The 21,440-nt window shown below is 40.7% G+C and overlaps 1 protein-coding gene and 1 pseudogene across 12 annotated transcripts in view; one reads left to right on the top strand and one right to left on the bottom strand.

Annotated features, from left to right (window-relative positions):
• The window catches only part of LOC132351928 (uncharacterized), a 366,712-nt gene that overhangs the window by 185,971 nt on the left and 159,301 nt on the right, over positions 1-21,440 (top strand). The gene's annotated exons all lie outside the window — the stretch shown is intronic.
• On the bottom strand, positions 18,788-19,060 carry LOC132351950 (signal recognition particle 9 kDa protein-like; annotated as a pseudogene).

Below are 21,440 nucleotides of genomic sequence, written 5' to 3' on the forward strand. Positions count from 1 at the left end.
ATTAGTGAGAAATTAGAACGTATTTAAATCCATGGTGCTGTAACAATTGGCTAAAAATGAGTATGGAGTCCTATCTCACAGCATATATGAAAATCAATTCCAAATAGATGAGGGATTTAAATCTGAGAGGAAAAGTTTTTAACTTTACAAAAAACATAAAGGAGAATATCTTTATGACATTGAGGAAGAAAAGAATATTTTAAGAGAAAAAATACTAACTATAAAAAAATGATAAAACTGACCTTAAAATTAAGAAAATATTCTCATCAAAGTCCAACATAATGAGAAGGATAAAAAACAGTCACAAATTTGGAGAAATACATTTGAACATAGAAAACAAAGTATTAGCATCCACAATATATACAGAACTCCTAAAGTAAGAAAGAAAAACATAACCCAATAGAAAAATGGATAAAAGGTATAAGCAGGAATTTTACATAAGAAAAAAAGAATGCCAAATAAATATATAGAAGATGCTCGGCTACATAATCAATCAGGAGAACGCAAAATCATAGTGAAACACCAGTTCACATTCATCAGATTAGCACAAAATTTCAAAGTAGACTTATTTTCAAGTAGATCCTTGGAAAATAATGGTCACTTGATTCTAAATCTCTCAACACAGTCTCCCACAAAACTCTAAGACCAGCAAAGAGGACACATCAAAAAACATGTGACTCATACATTGAGAATTAGTGGAAGACAGAAAATGGCATGAGTTTCAAGTTACTGTAAGTTTGAGAATAACCACCAAGTTCCATCGAAGGCCACTTCCACTGCATGTCTGTGGGTGTGGAGAGAAGGATGGGTAATAAAACATCTCTGTGGACAAAGAAAGGGGATCAGGGAAAACATGAACTGCAGGAAAAAAAAGTTGATTGAAAGAAAAATTTCAACACCAGGTACTAAATGAGCTAATGCAGCTCCGGAACTTGGGAATTGAGGCCAGTTACAGGCTGAACGTAACCAGAGACAGCATTGTTTCTGGGGACGGTGACGTGAAAGCAGAAGGAAGTGAAATCAAGAATCTGTAGGGATGAAAGAGAAACAAACCAGCCAGTGCTGCCTGCTCCAATCCCGTCACCACCAACGTTGCAGTTGAAGATGCCATGCCTCGCAGTGGGGGCAGAAGACTGCGCTACTGGCTGGAAACCCAGTTCATGAAACACCTGGGAATAAAAAAGAGAGAGAGAAGACCTATTGCCTATAAAACTGTGTAGCAAGAAAACAGAAATGCAGATCAAAACATTTCAGAGAAAACTCCTCCCAGGAAATAGATTGAAACAGAAGGAAATACTCGAGTCTGAACTAAACAAGCACTCAAACATGCAAACAAGTACTTGGAGATATAAAAAGCCCAGCTATCTGCAGAAATTAAGGAAAAAAATGCAGGAGGGGGAGCAGGAGAAGGAGGAAGGCAGCAGTAATGAGAGTTGACCAAACTCAAAACTTTTTTGAAGAATAAATGACAGTGTGCCAAAGGCTAAGAGATTCACTTAGCTAGGAACTGTATCACAGAAGATTTCTGAATGCTTATTGGGAGAGTACAATGTGCCACTTTGGATGGCAGCTGGCACCATCTATTAAAATTGAAGCTATGCACATGGATATGTATGATAGAGACCTTCTGTGTGCTCATTGTGAGAGTATGAGTTGCACACATATTTTTTGTGTGTGTGGTGAAGGGAAGGGCAGCGTTTATTGCAGGCACCAAGCAAGGAGTCCAGGCAGCTAGTGTTGCACACATGTTTTGGGCAGCAGTTTACCATTATCTATCAAAATTCCACACATGATGCTCTGCACACAGCATTCGAAGCTCTACCCTTGGCATGTTCTAGAGCAGGGATCTGCAAACCCAAGCCCACAGGCCAAATCCCACCCATGCCTGATTTTGTAAATAAAGTTTTATTCTGACACAGCAGTGTCCACTTTTAAATGTTGTCTCTGGCTGCTTTTGTGCAAGATGGAAGAGTTGAGTGATTGCAACGTGTGGAAGGCAATGAAAACATTTACTCTCTGGGCCTTTACAATGAATGTTTGCTGATGGCTGGTCTAGAGAGACCTTTGTACATGTGAAGAAGCACGTGTGAGACTGTTCATGGTACAAAAGCTGAAAACATCGCAAGCATTCATCACTAGCAGGACAGAGCGCTGAACTGGGGGGCTATCCAATAACAGGCTCCTAACGGCAGAGACGTGCGCCCGTGTGGCTGGATCTCCAGGTGCACCGCGGAGTGAGAGAAGGAAGTGTGCCCACTTTCCATCTGTGTCAGGGTGACACATGCAGCTACGCTCTAGGAGCTTGTGGAGTTGCAGGGGTGAAATAAGACGACAGAGTCAAGTATGTTCCGCTGTCCCCATGCTTATCTTCAGGGGTAGGAGAAACACAGTCAGAGCAGCTCCCACGAGCCTCAAAAGTATTGGTCATGTTTTCTTTCTTTAAGTGGGTGATGTGTCCAAAGCTGTTTGTCTTAAATCATCATTTGCATTATGATTTTTTTTTTGAGTTTTAAAAAACTGCTTTAAATTCCAGATCAAATGATCATTGTCTTTTTAGCAAGAGAAAATTTATCTAACACATTATATTGTTACCAAAAGTGGGGTCCGGCTACTCGTCGCCCTAAAGCCAATACTCGAGAGGCAACTTTGGTGGAAAGGAAAGTTTGCTTTGTTTCAGAGGCCGGCAACCCGGGGAGAGGGCGAACTTGTGTCCAAAGGCTGACTCCCCCGACTGACAATCAGTGGGCAAGAGCTTTTATAGACAGAGGGAGGGGCTACATTCAGAAACAGCACAGGCAGCTCGGACAGGCATCTTGAAATTGGTCACTGGTCGTCTAACCAGCGTCATCTCGATTGTTTTAGGTACAGGTAATCTTCAGCTCCAGGGTCAGCTTGTTCCCATTTCCTTGAGGCCAGTTCTTGCACTTGTAGCAGCTTACATCATGGTTACAGTCTGGTCAACATGTAGTTAACTTCTTCCACCTGGTGAGGGTTTCAGTATCTGCAAGACACCTCACAGGATACAGGTCAGATTATTATCTGTAGCCCTTGAGGAACTAAAGGTCCTGGGCTTTGCTTAATAACTAAACTATTATTTTTTTGTCCCTTTTGGCTGCATTTCTTTGCTTCAGCATTTTCTGACCTCTCTGATTAAACATATTCTTTGGCTACAGTTTTTCTACAGACAAAAGGCAGGTGGAGGAAATGGGGGGTAAGGACCATAGGGTCCTGCTCTGTTTCAATATTATTTCTACACATTATTTTTTATGCTGTTTAGCATACCTATCCTATACACTGACATGTAAATTTTTGAATGCTTAATTCGTTTATTTTCTAAATGCTTCTGAAAGAATTGGTTGGATGTATGTACACACACATACACATACATACACATACCCACACACACAGATATAGTTATATTCCATATACTTATAGGATAATTATAGAGAATAACACAGTGGATGCAACATGATTTTGCTGTGAAATGCCCTTGGTTAGGTCACTGCTCTGCTCCCTGCCAGCTGGGTGATCCCTGAATTCTTTCATCACCTCAGTGATTTTACCTGTGAAATGGGAATAGTAGTAATGTCTGCGTTTCCTTTTTGTGTGTATAAAATAAAATCACGCTTTGCCGTCGTTTGTATAAATCACACTGCCGTTGTCACTTTCAGACTCTAGCGTGTGACGTCCTCCTGTCTGTCCCAGGCTGTACGGCACCCCGCATGACACTGGCTTCTGGCCCGCCCTTTGGTTGGGGACCTGAGCCCTGGTCCCAGGGTGGGACCAGGGCTGATGTGCCTGCTCGTTACCAGCTTCAGCGGCTGAGAGATGGAGAGCGGTGAAGTTTTATCTGTTATACTTCTCAGAGATAACAAAATTGGTTTTTTTGCTCCAAAGTATATGTAGAAAAACATGATAGTGTGATTCCATACTTTCTGTTATATAAAATATATGGAATACAAGAAATAACAGATAGCATCTGGTTACAGAGTTTTTCTCACCACTGATAATAACAGATAGCATCCGTTTTTGCAAATTCTTATAAATCTTTGTAAGAAGAAAAGAAATAGACTGTCCAGGAAGGTGTAGGAAGCCGGTGGTTATGAAGCTGTGTAGACTCACTGCCATGTGTTTGAGTCGAGGCACCTCTACTCACAGCCGTTTACCTCTGGGAGGCGTATTGCTCTAAAGCTGCTTCCTGATCTGCAAAGTGTGCACAACAAAAGCGCGTGGCTTTCGTGGATCGTGGCAGCTGGCCATGACGTGGGGGCGCAGGACTCGACAGCAGGGCGGAGCCCTCCCGCCGCGTCCTCGCTGAAGACCTCTGACCGGACCTCCTTGCAAAGCTGTGTGCTGAGGGCATTTCCTAGTGGAAAGTAACTGGGAATTCTGCCCAGAATCTCTTGGTTCGCCCGAAGTGTCTACTGTAAATAGACTTGAATTTATGGAATCATGGGACTTAGCTGGCAGGGGAATGTAAGTTAGTCGTGTGACCTCTTTACAGTTGCCAGACGGACCAAGTACAAAAAGTAAGAAAGCTCAAAAACTGAGCAGCTGCCCCCGATTTGGCATGAAACCCACTGTTACTCTTGTATCACTTGGACCAAATGTGCTACAGACGTTGTAGCTTCGGAATCATTAGTGAAGTTGAGCAAGAGCTAGGACTCTTGTGAGCCTGTTTGACAAGCCTTTTGTGTTATTGCAGAGGTGATACATACAAAGGATGTAAAACACTGCCTAGAACTTAGTTTTTAATGAACGTTATACTAGAAATTATTCTTTCCTTAAAATTGTTCTTCCAAATCTCTTCCATTTACGAATTATATTGTAAAGAAAGTAGTAAAAGATTTAACTCTTTTTATTGTACATTGGCAAACATTAATAGTATAATAGTTCATTAATTCTTATAAATTATTTTTAGCACCCTGGATTTATTGCAACACAATGGGGCCAATATGTTTAACTGGCAATAATTTAAGGATATATGTAGTCAAAATCTAAACAAATTTGGGAAAGCTTTGGTTTTTTTTTTTTTTTTAACATCCTTATTGGAGTATAATTGCTTTACAATGGTGTGTTAGTTTCTGCTTTATAACAAAGTGAATCAGCTATACATATACATATATCCCCATATCTCCTCCCTCTTGCGTCTCCCTCTGCAGTCTGGGAGTCCTAGATCAAGGTGTTGGGAGAGTTGGTTCCTGCTGAGGGCTCTCTCCTTGCCTGGTGGACAGCCGTCTTTTCCCTGTGTCTTCACGTGGTCTTCCTTCTAGCCTGGGTCCACTTTTCCTTTCCTTATAAGAACACTAGTCATATTGGATTAGGGTCCATCCTAATGACCTTTTTTTTTTAACTTAACTACTCTTTAAAGGCCCTGTCTCCAAATGCAGCCCCATTCTGAGGTACCGGGGGTTAGGACTTCAACATGTGAATCTGAGGGGGACACCACTCCGCTCATAGGACCATGTCAGTGGCACCGACTCTGCTGTGTCCCATCTTAGTCTACTGTGGTGTACCCAGCAGGAGAAAAGTGCTTGGCATGCGGTACTCAATTATTTCTTGAAACAATGAACACAGGCGCTCCCTTTAATAGTGTTTTGAAACTGTATCCTTTCATTTAAAAATGCATGTGTGTGTTTTAATTAGTCAAGAGATAATCAGCTAGGATATAGTAATAATTAAAAGCAATATATCCCTTTTAGGCAAACATGTCGATATTAAATCGTGCAATTCCTAAGGCCAATTCGTGGAGTTTTAGATGAAAAGATGTGCTTAAAAAAAAAAAACAACTTGACAGAACTATACCTTGAATCATTTTGTAAAACTTGAATAGAAAGGGACAGTTCACAAGCATGGGGTTTAAGAACTTATTGGTGGCAGTTCAGAGCCTCCTTAGCTGGAGAGCGAGTATCCGCCTTTCCAGCTGCTTCCCTTCGGCTGCCTGTGTTCGGCTCAGCCCAGGACCGACTGTCACACGCATCTTTCTTTGCTCACCACCAGCTTCTGGTACCAAAACCCCAGAGTTTTCAGCCCCACGCCGCTAGCTTGGCTGAGACAGGCGTCGCTGGGCTGTGTGCTCTGCGACGGTGGTGACAGCATTCAGCAAGTCCAGGCTGGTGTGCGTGTGAAGGCAGAGTCCCCGCGGGATTACGTGAGTGGCCGTGAGATTCCCAAGGTTGAAAAACCTATATAGTTTTTATTTTTTTTCAAGTAATGTTCTTTCTCACTTGGGGTACTTGTGCAAAATGTTCTGAGTTATGTTTTACCCTCAAATATCTTTTTCTCTCTGAAAAGTGAAGGCTACCTTACTTTGTATAGGATTCCTGAATTGTGGTCTTTTTTTACCCTCATTGATTTTTGCCTTCTTATATTGCAGTTGGAAGTTTAGATACCAATTTTTTCCTGTTTATATAGGTTTTTCAGATTCTTTAGTACAATGATTATATTAGATCTTTTTATTCTTTTTTTTCTCAGAGTTTCAGAATTAGATCACAATATGCCTAAATGCAACTTTTATTACTAACCCAGTCTCAAACTTAGTGAGCAGTTTCAATTCACAGATACACAATTTTATTCAACAAAGGGAAATTTGAATTTCATATTTCCTTGATTATTATATAGTCCTTAAATATTGTGTTATATAATTTTTTCCCTTTTGAAATGTCCCTGGGAGCTAGGCCTGCAGGATCTACCCTCCCAATCTCTTTGCTTTATCCTCATAGTTCCACCTTTTTTATGTTTTTGCTAAATGCTCTGATTTATTTTTGCACATGACCACACGTATCAGATTCACTGATTTCAGTCTCAGCAGGGAACATCTTCTTTTTTAATTTATCTATTTAGTTTCTTAGTTCCAGCATCAAATGTTTAAGCTTTGAAAAGCTTTTTTCTGCAGCATTTGCGATGGCTTAGTCCTTGTATTCTCATCTGTGTCTCTTCCACCCCATGGGGCGTCCTCTCTCTCTGGCTCTCGGGCTCCTGAACTGGACGCTCTTCCTTTCTTGGATCATGGGGTTCAGGCCAGCTTGTTGAGGTGCCTCTGGGGCTGAAACCTGGCAGAAGGTGAGGGACTGGGCTGTGACGTCAGCCCCTCCCAGGCTGGGGCAGGAAGGCAGCCCACCTACCCAGGTTCTTCACCTTCTGAGACCAGACACCTGGCCTCGGATCCTTCCAGAGCTGAGCCGCCCTGAGCCCTCGGCCAGGCGGGGCGTGGTTCCCTGGGGCTGCAGCCCTGCGGGAGGATTCTCGGCTGTTCTGTCCCCAGGGCTTCAGCACAGCCCTGTCTGCCTACACTGGCACCCACGGGCCTCCAGGTCCCTGTGGGGCTGGGAGCTGAGGGGAGGACTGTTCTCCAGATGCTGGAACCCGTGAGGCCACGTCCATGCCTGCAGATCCTAGGGTCCTGTGGTGAGCGATCTACCTGTCGGGCAGGGACCTTTCTTCTTGCCGTTGGATGAGCTGCCTTCTGATGAAGGTCTGAGCTCCTTGGGGAAAACCGGGGCACTGGAGCTTTCCCGTGGGACTTAAGCAGCTTAAGGCTTAAGCAGCAGGCTGGCTGCTGCAGGTCACAGAGGTTCCTGTCTAATCATTTCCTGCGCACTGTGGCCTGCGCTAAAAATATGCCGAGGCAAGCGGTGAGAAAGCCAGTTTTGCTCCGAGGCTAAGGTAGGACCTGGAATTGAGTTATAAAGCACAGGTTTTAATTTTAAGATTAAAATTGCTCTTATACTGAACCTCAGGGGTTACCCCAGGGAAAAAGCAAACACACTGACTGTGGGCTCATCCATCCTCCCTCTTGCCCTGACATCTGCGATGATGTAAATCCCATGGGCTCCGAGCCTGTGTTTCCTAAGAGTCTATTTCCTTTAAAAACAAGTTATTAGGGTTTATTTTTAATATTGCACTGAGACCAAACTTACCATGAGAGGTTTCTATTTGGTCATTTTGTTTCCGTGTGGAGAAACATGGGATGTGACATCTATTCTTTGAAGATGGATCTTTTCTCCAGTAAGTCTTCATTTTCACTAAATAGACATCCAGCCCTCAAACGCCCCATTTTTTTAGACTTGCTTCACAGTTCTGATTTTGCAGGTTGGTTAGTCTCTCAAAACACTGTAATTTATCAAAATCTTGATTAAAGTGTGTGGTCCAGAAGTGACAAGGTGTATTGTAGACAGTGGGCTGATTGTCCAACTGACTATATTCCCTTCCTAACCAAAGGCATATCCACAGGCTCTCGGTTAAAAACAAAAATCACACCACTAACTTCCCCAAGTTCAGGGAACCCCTCTTCCTGAGGCATCCCATGTGTTCTATTTTGGCATTGCCAACTTCTTGCTTTTGCCTTGTGGGTTTATTTTTTTGCTGGGCCTCTGTATTTTGACACACGCTTTTAAAATGTCTGCTGTCTCCCCTCTGGGCCAGCTGCATCCAAATATGTGTGAACTAATATGATCACATGTATCTAAAGACAAATTGGGTGCCATATACTAGGATGACCTCCTTCAGGGACTAATTCTAGATGTTCCCTGTTGAATTTTTTTGTTGTGCCACCCAGCAGGGCACTAGAAGTCATTCTGGGAAGCCCGCGATTTGCACTGGCATTGCTCCCAGTGGTGCCAAAGGACGAGGAGAAACAGTCGAGGTGAGCTGGGAGCCATCTGCTGATGGTGGGTACAAACTGCCGTGAGGTAGATGCAGGCCTTTGGTGCAAGTTATACAGGAGAAAATTGAGACATTCATGAGTTAGTCTTTTAGTATAACACTCTGGAATGGTGAATTCTGGTAAGGATAAAGAAACAATATTCTAATTCAAATCATGGAAGATTCTGGTGAAAGATTATTTTACCTATTGTCCATGAGGTTTCTATTTTTCCGAGTACATGAGAAAATGCTGTTCAATTGACACGTGTCTGTACTGTGTCAAAACAACCAACAAGGTGACTCATAGCATATTTAAACACTAAACTAGCTTGCAGGGGTAATTATAGATGAGTCAATTGCTTGACCTGGAGTTACTCTTATTTCAACCAGCAGAAAAGTAGTAATTCTAGTAGTAATAATGCCATAGTAATTGTACATTATCCATGTAGTAGAAGTGCCATAGGTATGTGTTGGGAAACAGTAGGTTCTCACTGAAAATACGGAGCAAAGCATGAGGAGAAATGAGGGGTCTAAGATAGCGCCTGCACTGTTGAAGTTATAAGTTACAAGCGTTCAAAGTAATGATTGATTTGATTTGCTTTTAAAGTAAAGGGAACATGGGACCCTCACAAAGGAAATGTAAACTTATAATTATCAAAAGATCACAGCAATCAAGATTAGCAAATGACAGAACCAATGAAAATAATAAGAAAGCTAGGAATCTTATTTTACCAGTATGTAAGATAATACAAAATTTCTCAAATCTTCATTGAGATTTAATATCTTACATCATTTAATTTATAAACTATAAAGCATTTCACATTATGTTTCTAGGTTCTTTTCTTCCCTTAGTTCTCTTAGTTATAGGTTTTCAGAGCTAGAGATGTCCTGAGAGATCGTTTGACTAAAAAATGAAACAAAACACTCCATTTGAAGATGAGGAAGCAAAAGTTGGAAAGGTCTTAGTAACTTACCCTCAGCTGATTAGCAGAGCCCTGGACGGAACTCGGAGGACCCAAGTCCAAGTACAGTTTTTGTTTTTGTTTCTCCTTATCCTGCCGTGAATCTCGTAGCTAGTCTTTTTTCCACTTTCTACAAGTTCCTCCGCGTAAATATGGGAACTCTTCCTCAGCTGGCTGACCTTCCTACTTGGAATCCTATGCTAACACACTGTAAATGCAACACTTGACATTTTATCATCAATTTCAAGTAATTTTCAGTATCATCTAATCAATTGACAAGGGTCTTTGCATAATGTTGTAGGATTACAGATGCAATTAAATAGTATTCACAAGTCCTTATTACCTATCTACTTATTTCAGCAAACTCTATAATTGGCACATTTGATTGTGCCATAAATCAAGTAAATCAAACTCTACTGATAAAATTCCTTGAGTATCAAACAGAAAACGATTTGCTCTCCACTCATTCTGGAAATAAGAAATAACACCTAATGCAGGTGGTACATTCCTAAGGCAAGACGAATGATCTGCTAAGACACCGTGCCACGTGATGAAATAAAACTTCCTTCAAACAAAACAGTTTCACAAAGAGCCAGCAGATGCATATTTTCTGCTGGGATTTATGGAACCATCTGGTCTTGAAATTTCTAGCCACATACTTCACATTTAGCTCTGTCTTTAAAACATCAAGTAATTTTAAATACAGTATATTTTATCTACAAATGTAAAAATATTTATGTTTACTCATGACTTTAGTTCAAATAAATTGTTCTTATGTTTATAAGCTAATGAAAGTTTAATTTTTTCCATAAGAGACTAATCTTATTACCATAATACTTCATGATGCTATGGCTGTTTCATGTTTAACTTATAAAAAGCCTTCAAAGTATTGCTAAAGAAGTAAGATTTTAGCAATTCTTATAAAGATTTTAATGAACCAATTTAATTGCAAGAGTGTTCTCAGGTTTGTCTTTGAAAGTTGTCACTATTTTTTAAAAAAATTATCTATTTATTTATGGCTGCGTTGGGTCTTCGTTGCTGCACGTGGGCTTTCTCTAGTTGCGGCGAGTGGTGGCTTCTCTTGTTGCAGAGCACGGGCTCTAGGTGTGCAGGCTTCAGTAGTTGTGGCTTGTGGGCTCAGTAGTTGTGGCTCGTGGACTCTAGAGCGCAGGCTCAGTAGTTGTGGCACACGGGCTTAGTTGCTCCGCGGCATGTGGGATCTTTCCGGCCCAGGGCTCGAACCTGTGACTCCTGCATTGGCAGGCGGATTCTTAACCACTGTGCTACCAGGGAAGTCCTGTTGCTGCTTTTAATACAACACTGTAAGGACACCTCCTGCTCTCCTTGGATCTGCTAGTACAGAATATCTTATATGAAAAGCTTGTTGGAATCAAGGTGAGAACAAACCTCATAGCAGGAGAAAGGGCACTAAACAGCCCTGAAATGGTGCAAAACATGGTGTGTTCAAAAGGTGATACAGTTAATGAATCAGACTCTGCTGATAATACCCACTTTACAAAGAACATAAAACATTTGCTTGAAAATAGCCTCTTATAAGTTCTGAGGATATTAAATTATCTTTCAAATACAGCATTATAATCTATGACATCCCAGGGGGACAGCATCTTCCTATATCAGACCTAGGTTATTAATAAGCAAGGTTTCATTAAGCTATTTAAATTAAGAAATGGTCTCTTAATCCCCCAAATTTGTTTTTCCATCAGACATTTCCCATTTACTATTATTTAGTATTTAGAATTATTAATATTAAGTATTAATATTGAAAATTAGTGAGATTTCATTTCAAATAGTCTCCCATGAAATATGAAGGTACTTACCTGTAAAACCAGGATGTATGCCCTGCAAATCCCAAGGAGAATAACATGAACAATGTTGAAACTGAAGGTTTTTGGTTCATCAATGAACCAAAAGTGAAATTAAAGAAAGCTAATACAACCCAGATAGAGCTGAAGTTTCAATGTGTTAAGGGAATTGTTAAAAGTAGAAAATTCATAGATATGTCCAGAGCAAATTTCAACTCTACACCATTGCAAGAGACATACATAAGCTAAATATTGAGAATGCTCAAATATAAAAGTATAGGTAAAAGTAAGTCCGGCTTCCAAAGAGATAGAAACAGGAGTGGCAATAGCAACTTTAAAGAAGGCTGAGTTTAAGGAAGAAGGGTATTAACTGAGACAGGATAGTCTACTTTCATTTAGTAATCTATACGTGCTATAATTAGAAACTCTTGCCTTTGAAATAGCTTAGCATCTATTCAGCTCTCTTTAACCGAAGTGTATTTGAGCACCATTAATGAGATCAATTTATGAGAGATGTATCCACCTTCGTACCCTGGAAACTAAAATTCATTTTACCTTCAAATATTCCTGGAGACTTTTCAAAAGTTGGTTATATGCTATATCACAAGGAAAACTAAAATTCTCAAGAACAAACTTCACATGGGCAATACTCTTCAATTCAACTAATCTAAAATTAAATGATTCAATTGAAAATAAAATTCTTATTTAGAAATTTTAAATCATTTGAGCAAATAAATATTTTGTCAAGAAGGTTAACGAAAGTTAAGTGGAATAGTTAAAAAATAGTAATGATAGCATTATATATCAAAATGTATGTATCAGAATTTAAAATTTATGAATTGAAGACATTCGCAGCAATTATCTTCCTTGAGACTCTGAGGATTATGAATGCTTTTTAGTTGTTTTCTTTTTTGTACCTTATTTTCTAAGGTTGATACAAAGAGCTTTTATTAATTTTTTTAATACTCCCTCCAAAATTGGTAATAATGACTTTATAATTTTTAAAGAGCTATAATTACAGGAAAAGGATAGAATTTGTGGTGTGTTACGTATTGACAGTACAGTATTTTTTTATTGTGAGAAAAGTCCTCTTGACTCACGTAAAGAAGTCGAGTGCGGTGCACAGGGTGAATGCGTGTTGGGGCAGAGACGGGCCCTCAGGTCGCCCCAGCGAGTCACACACTTCTGCGTTCCCGCCCTCAGTGTAGACAGAACCCGGTCCTGCTTCTAACCGATAGAATATGGCAAAGGGGATGGCAAGTCACCCCTACGATTATGTGACATCACATAAAGCTCCATCTAACCAGATGAGAGGACTTCCCCCGCTGGTCTTGAGGAAGCAAACAGCCATGTTGTGGGCTGTCAGTGCAGAGGGCCACGTGGTGGGGAACGTGGGGAATGCCGGTGGCCTCTGGGCCCTGCAGGTGGCCCTCGGTCATATATTCGGGGCAGATGAGTTCCGCCCACAACCTGAATGAGCTCGGAAGAGATTCTTTCCCAGAAAGTCTCCAGGCGAGAATGCAGCCCAGCTGACTTCTTGGTTGCAGCCTGACGAGACTCAGAGCAGAGGACCCAGCTAACCGGTGCCTGATTCTGACCCGTGAAACTGAGAGACCATCCATGTGCTAGTTTCCTAGGGCTGCCATAACAATGTCCTACGGGCCGGGTGGCTTAGACAGAAGACAGTCCTTATCTCATTGTCCTGGAGGCCAGAAGTTGGAGATCAAGGTGCTGCAGGGTTGGTGCCGACTGAGGCTGTCAGGGAGACTGTCCCCTGCTCTCGCCCAGCTCCTGGGGTTGCTGGCACCGTTGGCATCCTCAGCTTGTCCTGAATCACCCCAGTCTCTGCTTCGTTCTTTACATGATGTTCTACGCCTGTGCCTCTGAGTCCAAGATCCCTCTTTATAAGGACACCAGCTGCAGTGGATTAGGAACCCCTCACCCCAGTGCGACCTCTTCTTAATTAATTACATCTGCAATGACCCTATTTCCAAATAAGGTTACATCCTGAGGTCCTGGGGTTAGGACTTCAGCATATGAATTTAGGGGGACACAATTCCATCCATGAGGATGCATTTGTATTCTTTTAAGCCACTTTGTTTGTGATAACTTGTTACACTGCAGTAGATAACTAACACAATTGTAAAGTAAAAAGAAAATGAAATGCCAGTAAGAGTGTGAAGAAATATCAATGGTTTCCTGCTGTGAACCCTTCACTTCAAAACAATCATGGAGGAAGTTCAGTATGTCTCACTAGTTCAGATGAAACATCGTCTAAAGATATGAAATGTTTATATACTTCATTCCTTCATAGGAAGTAGGAATTACATTTTGCTATTTTAGCATATATACACAACATAAAGCCACAGCATTAGATAATCTTGTTCTCAAACACCCCCCAAAATTGTCATTTTTAGTTTTTCTTTAAATTGTTATTTGTACTTTTTTCCATTCAAACAAATGAGAGGTGCTAAAATGTAAGAAACAAGTGTTGAAGATAAAATCAGAAAGTGTCGTATATTTTTGTCAATTTTTAAAGCCTGTCATTATTGGTATATTTTTAATATGTGGAATGCAGTGTTGGGACACTGCATAGTTGCAGAGTTTTGATCAATTCATGGAAAAATGTGTGAGCTACTGAAGCTCAGCCTTCCCACCGTGAACTTGTATCCCCATGAAGGAATGTCAATCCCCTCCAACAATCGGAGGGTCCAGACATATTCCTAAAGCAACCCACTGTTTTCAGAATCTTCTGATTTCATTAAATTAATCATTAATGTCCATAAACTTTGTCCTGAAATATCTACTTACATATGTCCATCTCTGGGCCAGACTGGATGTGGTCTGAGTTTTGATGTGACTCTTTGGGACACGGTTGAAACCTACACACACACTGAACTAAACTTTCCTTTTTTCAGCACTCACCATCAAGCCCGATTTAATTTGGTTTCTACTGGTTTAATTTTAAACAGCAAATTGCTGCACTTTAAAAAGCTCTGCAAAATTTTCTGTGCTATTTTTCACTATAAAGAAATGTGAATTTTAAAAAAAATCCTAAAATGCATACACCCAATTGTTTTGGGGAAAAATGTTTTTTAAACTCACTTGGAATTACCTCGCAAAAGAGTTTGCAAACATAATCTCTTAAGTTCTAATTCATTCAACAGCCTTGTTTGAATGGCAGTTGTGGGTTACGAAGAAGAATATATTTATAACTGTGGCATTATGCAAAAGTTATTTATGAACTAAGTAAGTCAGTTATCTTGTTCTCTAAAGTTTATTCCAAAACTAAGAGCCACATTTGAGCTTACTCTGTGTAGGGCATTCTTGCAAAGTGCTTTACTTGCATTAACTCCTTTAATACTCTCAACAGCTCCATGAAATAGATTATATTATCCTCCTCATTTACAAATGAGAGGACAGAGTCAAAAAAGTTTAAATGGCTTCTCCAATATAATATATTTTAAATGTGGAAGACAGGATACAAACCCAGACAGTCTGATTCCTGACATCAGAGTCTTAAACTCAGAAGATAACAAAGAACTGGTTATTTAAAAATAATGATTTGGCCTCTTTGATTTCATTCATTCATTCATTTAAATATTTATTGAGTGTGTAGGGGAAAATCTTTTTCTTTCTTTTCTTCTAGGTTCTTTGGCTGGCCTGTAAATTAACGTAAGACAGGTTAACAGGAACAAATTTAATTTTGTATGTATGGGAGCCTCAAAGATATGGGGCTGAAAAAAGTGACCAAAGCAGGCAGCTTTTATACTTAGACAAAGAAACAATAAATTTATGAAGAATTGGCAAAACAGAGGGGTTTGGGCTTGGGGAGCAAATTCATAAAGAATTCCCAGGGTCTGTTTGTACAGCCTCTGGGCCCTGAGTTCCCTGCCTCTGGTGATAAGGTTGCCTTGCACCCTCCTGGTACAGAGAGAGCATCTTCACATGAGAGGTTTATCTCCTGCTTTCAGGGGGACGAAGGAGAGTCAGAGTGTCCTTCTTGCACTGGCTGTTTCTCAAGTAGCTTTAATTCAAAATAATCAATATGCCAAAGGGCATATTTGGGGGCGGCCTGCCCTGAACCCCATCAAGTGTGTGTCGTGCAGACGCTGTGTGATGTGGTGAGGATACACTTAGGTAGATCAGAGCCCTCCTCTTCCGTACCTTCTTGGCCCACAGCGGGTGGTGGGGCAGGTGTGAGGAGAGGGTGCTGAGGAGGTGTGATGAACTTCCACCTGGCCCAGCCTTGGCGGTTCAGGAAAGGTTCCCTAGAGAAGGTGACCTGACACCCATGGCACTTGTACTCAGATGAGATCAAATGAAGTTGAGCTGGATCATGGCTGTGAATGGTGCATCTGCGAGAAGTGAGGATGGCAAGGTAAACAGGTGTGTACGGGGAGGACTTTGACCCAGGAAGGCGCTAGGGCTCCATCCACAGAGCGCCGGCTGGGGGTCAGCGAGGCTGCGCCGGGGGGATGGGGGGCGGTACCCAGGCTCACGCACGGCGTCCTCTTCCCAAAGATGAGCCCGGTGCTGTGTCTCCATCCACACCTCCTACTGGTGTCTTGAAACACTCTGTCTGCTGTGTCTCGTGCCCCTCACGTCATACGTAGACCTGATATTTGACAACACTTTTGAGGCAATCTGAATTCAATTCATCTCTTTTTTATCTCCCACTCTAGACCCATTCATTCATTCATCCATTCATTCATTCATTCAGTTAACAGATAACAGTACCATTATTCCCACATTGCACACACCAGAGATCTAGGCGTTATTCTTGTTATTTCTATTATCCTCATTCTGTGCTGTGGTGTAGTGGTTAAGAGGTTGGACTTTTGAGTCAGTCTGACTGGATTCAAATCCTGGCTCTTCTATTAAAAAGCTGTAGTACTTTGGAGAAGGTAATGTAACCCCTCTGTGCTTTAGTTTTCTCAAGTTAACAATAGGGTTAATAATGTGCAACACAATGTATTGTAAAGTTTCTAATTGAAGTTTCATATTAAGCCTAAGAACAGAGTTTGAACACTTGTGCGGGTGTGTGTGTATGTATATATGTATACATGCACACATACAGATGTATACATATGTATATATGTATATAAGATATATATGCATGTATATATGACCGAAGCATCTACCAAATTAACATACTGTTTAAATTCAGATGTTGTGTATGTAAAAGCCAAACAGTCAGCAATCAAGGATGCTTTGCCTCTTCAGTAATAATTAGGGATAAATGCCAAGGTGAATTGAAAAAGTAGACGTCAGGAATAAAACATTTCAGCTGTCACATTAAGTGAGCTGGTCCTACAGGGTTGCTAGCCTGAGTTCCCCGCCACAGAAGGACCCCCAGCGCTCGTTCTGTGACAGGACAGCGCCGGGTGCTTCCCTGTGTGCCTGTCACCTGACAGAGGCCACTCTTTGCTGTGGCTTTTATGTAAATGACCTTCATATGCCATTGGTGCTTTGAAATAAATTCTCAAGTTCTATCTTTCTAAAAAATACGCGAGAGAAAATAGATAATGAGAGATGGCCGGCAGCACCTTTTCTCTGTATTTTTTTCCTTTTTATATGAGGATTAGAAGGGGGGTTATTTGGCTTCACTGGAAATGCTGTGTTTACCCACTGGCCAACTCTTCAAAATCAGGAACCACGCCTCATTCATTTTTATTTCCCCTGCGGTGCTTAGTCTAATACCTCAACTTAGAAAGTTCTACATAAATATTTATTGACAAAAATTATATACTGTTCAGAAATAGAAAAACTGAGTTTCATTACATGATTGAAACTTATTTTTTAGCTGTATTCTTTTGGTTTTCATTTCTGTTCCTTTTTTTCCTCACCCAGATCTGCAAATATTTATGGTTTATTGATTGTTGATAAGACAGTAGGTTGAGGTAACAGTGTAAAAGTAGGTACCTATAGATCCGTTAGTATATATACATATATATGTATGTCGTTATTTTTCAAATTCTTTTTTTTTCCTAACAAAAAATATTTTAATGTAGGAATCAACATGTGAACATTGTATTTAGGTGGTAAAATTCAGGTTACAAATATAATATAAATATCAAATAATATCATACTTTTGGTTTAATGGAGAACAGCTGTGACAGTCATACTTAACACGTTGGTTAAGTAATGAGAGAAATGGGTTGAGGTGTCATAGAGGTATGCAAAAATTTAACAGTTCAAATAATCCTGAGCCCTTCTGAGAAAATGTAGATGGCAAATATTTCTGTAATATGGTGGTTTCAATCCATTAGTGAGCATTCTGTTCATGCATTTAAAGTAACGGCAGATGTTTCTGAGAACTGAAAATTTGATTCAAAGTTAAGTCTTTGCTCAACAGGTTAATGATACTATGAATCCCTTATATTTAAAAATATAGTTTATGGAATCCCCCCCCCAAAAATGGTTCTGAAGAACCTAGGGGCAGGACAGGAATAAAGATGGAGACATAGAGAATGGGCTTGAGGACATGGGGAGGGGGAAGGGCAAGCTGGGACGAAGTGAGAGAGTGGCATGGACATATATATACACTACCAAATGTAAAATAGATAGCTAGTGGGAAGCAGCCGCATAGCACAGGGAGATCAGCTCAGTGCTTTGTGACCACCTAGAGGGGGGGGATATGGAGGGTGGGAGGCAGAGGCAAGAGGGAGGAGATATGGGGATATATGTCCATGTATAGCTGATTCACTTTGTTATAAAGCAGAAACTAACACACCATCGTAAAGCAATTACACTCCAATAAAGATGTTAAAAAACAACAACAAAACAAAAATATATAGTTTAAGTTTGTAAAGTTTAAGGTAAAGCATACTTGTTTTCAGTTATTTTTAGATATAATTGAGACTACACTACCGTATATAATCAGCTATACTGCTGTGCACAGTTAATTCCAGTTACCGTATTTTATATTTGCTGGTCATCAACAGCACAAAACTTATGCTCCAAAAGAAATATATCAATCCAGCAAAATGGTTACATTTAATTTTCTTTTAAAGACAGATTAACTAAATTTAAGGAAGAATTGGCTTTTCTTGATATCTCATTTTCAAATTACTGATGCAAACTTACCAGAGAGTAATTATTTATTTTGCCTAACATCAAACAATCTGCAAAAAGCTTCCAAGATAGAGGCATTCCTTGTTCCATTTCCAAAAATAAATAAAGGCTTTCTAACTGAAAGCATTTACATTCTTAGCTCTCTAAATAAACATTAAAAAACAAAGTACAAAAAATGATCTCTTGGCTTCTGAATAGCCCACTTAGTTACATAAAGTATTTTCTGTCCCAACACTTTCTCAAATTCAAAAGATATTTACTTCCTAAGAGCAAGACAGTCTTCATTTCAAACCATTCAGTCCGTTTCCATGGCAACACTGCGGGATTCCTTGGCCACCATAAGTCGCATTAGTTGACTGTGGAATTTCTCAATCTTCTTTACATCTTGAGCTTGGTCAGTTCTCTACACCAACCAAACTAAATCATCTGTTACTTTAATACACAAACTCCCATCAGAATGCCTATATTTGAGAACCACACGTGCCTTCATAGGGTCTGCGAGGCGGAGTTTCTCTGCTGCGCGACTGAACTCTCCTGGGTCTGGTACTGCGGCATCGTGGGCCCGCGGCAGAAGAGCAGAGTCAGATTCTTTTGGAAAACATGAGACTCAGCTTACTGTTTGCAAGAAAGGGAATCATGTTTATCAAGTTAAGTTGGTTTTTTTTGTTTTTTTTTGGCCGTGCTGCGCAGCATGAGGGATCTTAGTTCCCTGAACCGGTTTTGAACCCGGGCCCGCGGCAGTGAAAGCACCCGGTCCTAACCACTGGACCGCCAGGGAATTCCCAAGTTAAGTTGATTTTAATTCATGTATAAGGTGTTGCAAGAAAGGCTTAATTTGCGACCAACATGGAATATTTTTGAAGTCTTAGAAAATTGAGAAATGTCCATCTTACTCCTTTGAAATCTCTCAGGACCTCTCTTGTGACACCTAGATGCTCGCTTATAGTTACCTCTCTACAAAGTGTCTCCTCACCATCTACTTGGAAGCTTCTCAAAACAGGAGCAGTGGCTTGTGCCTGGATGTATCTGTTTCACTGAGTAAACACTCAACAGATCCCTGAGTAATTAAATTCCCCAAAGGATGTTGCAGCCCCAGCCCCCCAGCTGAGGCAGACAGAAGGCACACTCTGTAGGAACTTTGTCCTTCACATCCTGGAGGCTTCCTTTCCATACACTATTCATGAGTTAAAATCCATTTGATTTAATCTATATCATTACTTTTTCTTACAAACTCTATGCTAAGTTTCATGTTTTCAATAAGAATTTGAAATATAGCAGCATCCATAATGCCCATCCTTTTCCCCCAATAATCTCCCTAACTGGTATCCATGTCTGTCTTCTCTCCTTCCACCTTGTCTAAAACACACATCTGATCAGGCTTCACATGACCCTTGGCTCTCCATGGGCGGAGAGCAGTCTGTGTAGTGGTGAGAGGGGCTCCAGAAATTTTTAAAATCCTGGTTTGCATCTCAGCTGTGTCAGTTAATAGCAATATAATATGGACATGCTGACAACTTTCTAAGCTGCAGTATCTCGTCTGAAAACAGGGCTATGTGAAGTGTCTCAGCCCTGGAAGGTGGATCTAGGGACACAGCCGGGTCCCCAGCACTTAGACTACAGCCTGGGGTAGAGCAGACACCATGACGTGGTCCCCAAAGTGGATGGAGAGCTTTAGTCCCCTTCATGTAGCTTCCCTGACGCCCCTTCCGCCCCCAGGCAGAGGTCATTGCCTCCTTCTTTGTCCTCCTGGGACAAACCCTTCATCCCCTGCTTGCTTGCCAACTCGTCTTTTCTGGGAGAATGCGAGCCGCCTGCTGGAAGCGCCCGCATATCTGTCTCAGCAGAACTCCTGGCATGTGGCAGCGCCCAGCGCATCCTTGTTGGGTGGGAGCCCCTCTTGCACGTTCGGTCGTGCCTGCATCAGCCGCTCCCCACCCTCCTGCACTCAGTGCTTTTAGTCTTGGTCATACCTTTATACGATTATCCAGACTTCTTTGTGCTTAAATCCTCTTTGATGAGACACCGCGGATTTACAGGAGAGAGCGCTAAGAAAACAAAAGTGTCACATTATTTTACTTAAAATTACCTGTTTTTATTGATATTATCCATATCAATACTTGTAAACTGGAATCGATTTTCACCCAGTGCCATAGTAAAAGCTGTGATTCATGGTGCCTGTAATTCACAGTGTCTTAAGGGACTGAGTTTATCTAGTGGCTAAGAGGCTGGCCTTGGTAACTTCGGCTCCTTTTCAGTGCTTCCCTTTTCTAAATGCCCTCTCTGATGTCAGCTCTGTAACATGTCCCTGATTCACAAATTGTTTTACAAGCTCATAGGACATGGTGTTTCTGGTAAGCCATTCTTTACTAAGCAATAGATGACAGATATCAAGCAGAGCAAAGCAGAGCCATTTTGAAAGTTACAATGGCTTCTTCACAAGGAACACCTTTTAACAAAATTTGGACAAAAACTGAAAACTTGAGGCACAGATAACATGTCAACTAAATCAAATCTATATAAATTTTTTTTAAACAACACATCATAATCGTAGATGGATGGAACTTTCATTTCAATTTCCCTCTGTCTCTTGAGAACGTCAGTTAAGCTCTAAGAAACATATCTTAAACTCAACCCAAGACTTTTATTTCCTTTTATTATCAACAATACTGAGCTATTTTGCATGTGGTACAAGATTAGATTTTTGTTAGTCGTGGTGTCCTTAATTTAGTTCTTGCCATGAATTTATAATAGAGCAGGCGTCTTTCCCACCTGGTGCTACATAATATGTAATATTTAATTTGTCATCGCTCTTTCACTGTGTGAAGTGAAATGAACAATTCATTGAGATCTGAATGATATGTCAAATATGTATGTAATACTACATGACGTTCCCTTTATTCCACAATAAATACTTCGTTATCATTTTAAATAAACT

Source organism: Balaenoptera ricei, chromosome 17 (genome assembly GCF_028023285.1).
Source record: "Balaenoptera ricei isolate mBalRic1 chromosome 17, mBalRic1.hap2, whole genome shotgun sequence".
Classification (NCBI taxonomy): domain Eukaryota; kingdom Metazoa; phylum Chordata; class Mammalia; order Artiodactyla; family Balaenopteridae; genus Balaenoptera; species Balaenoptera ricei.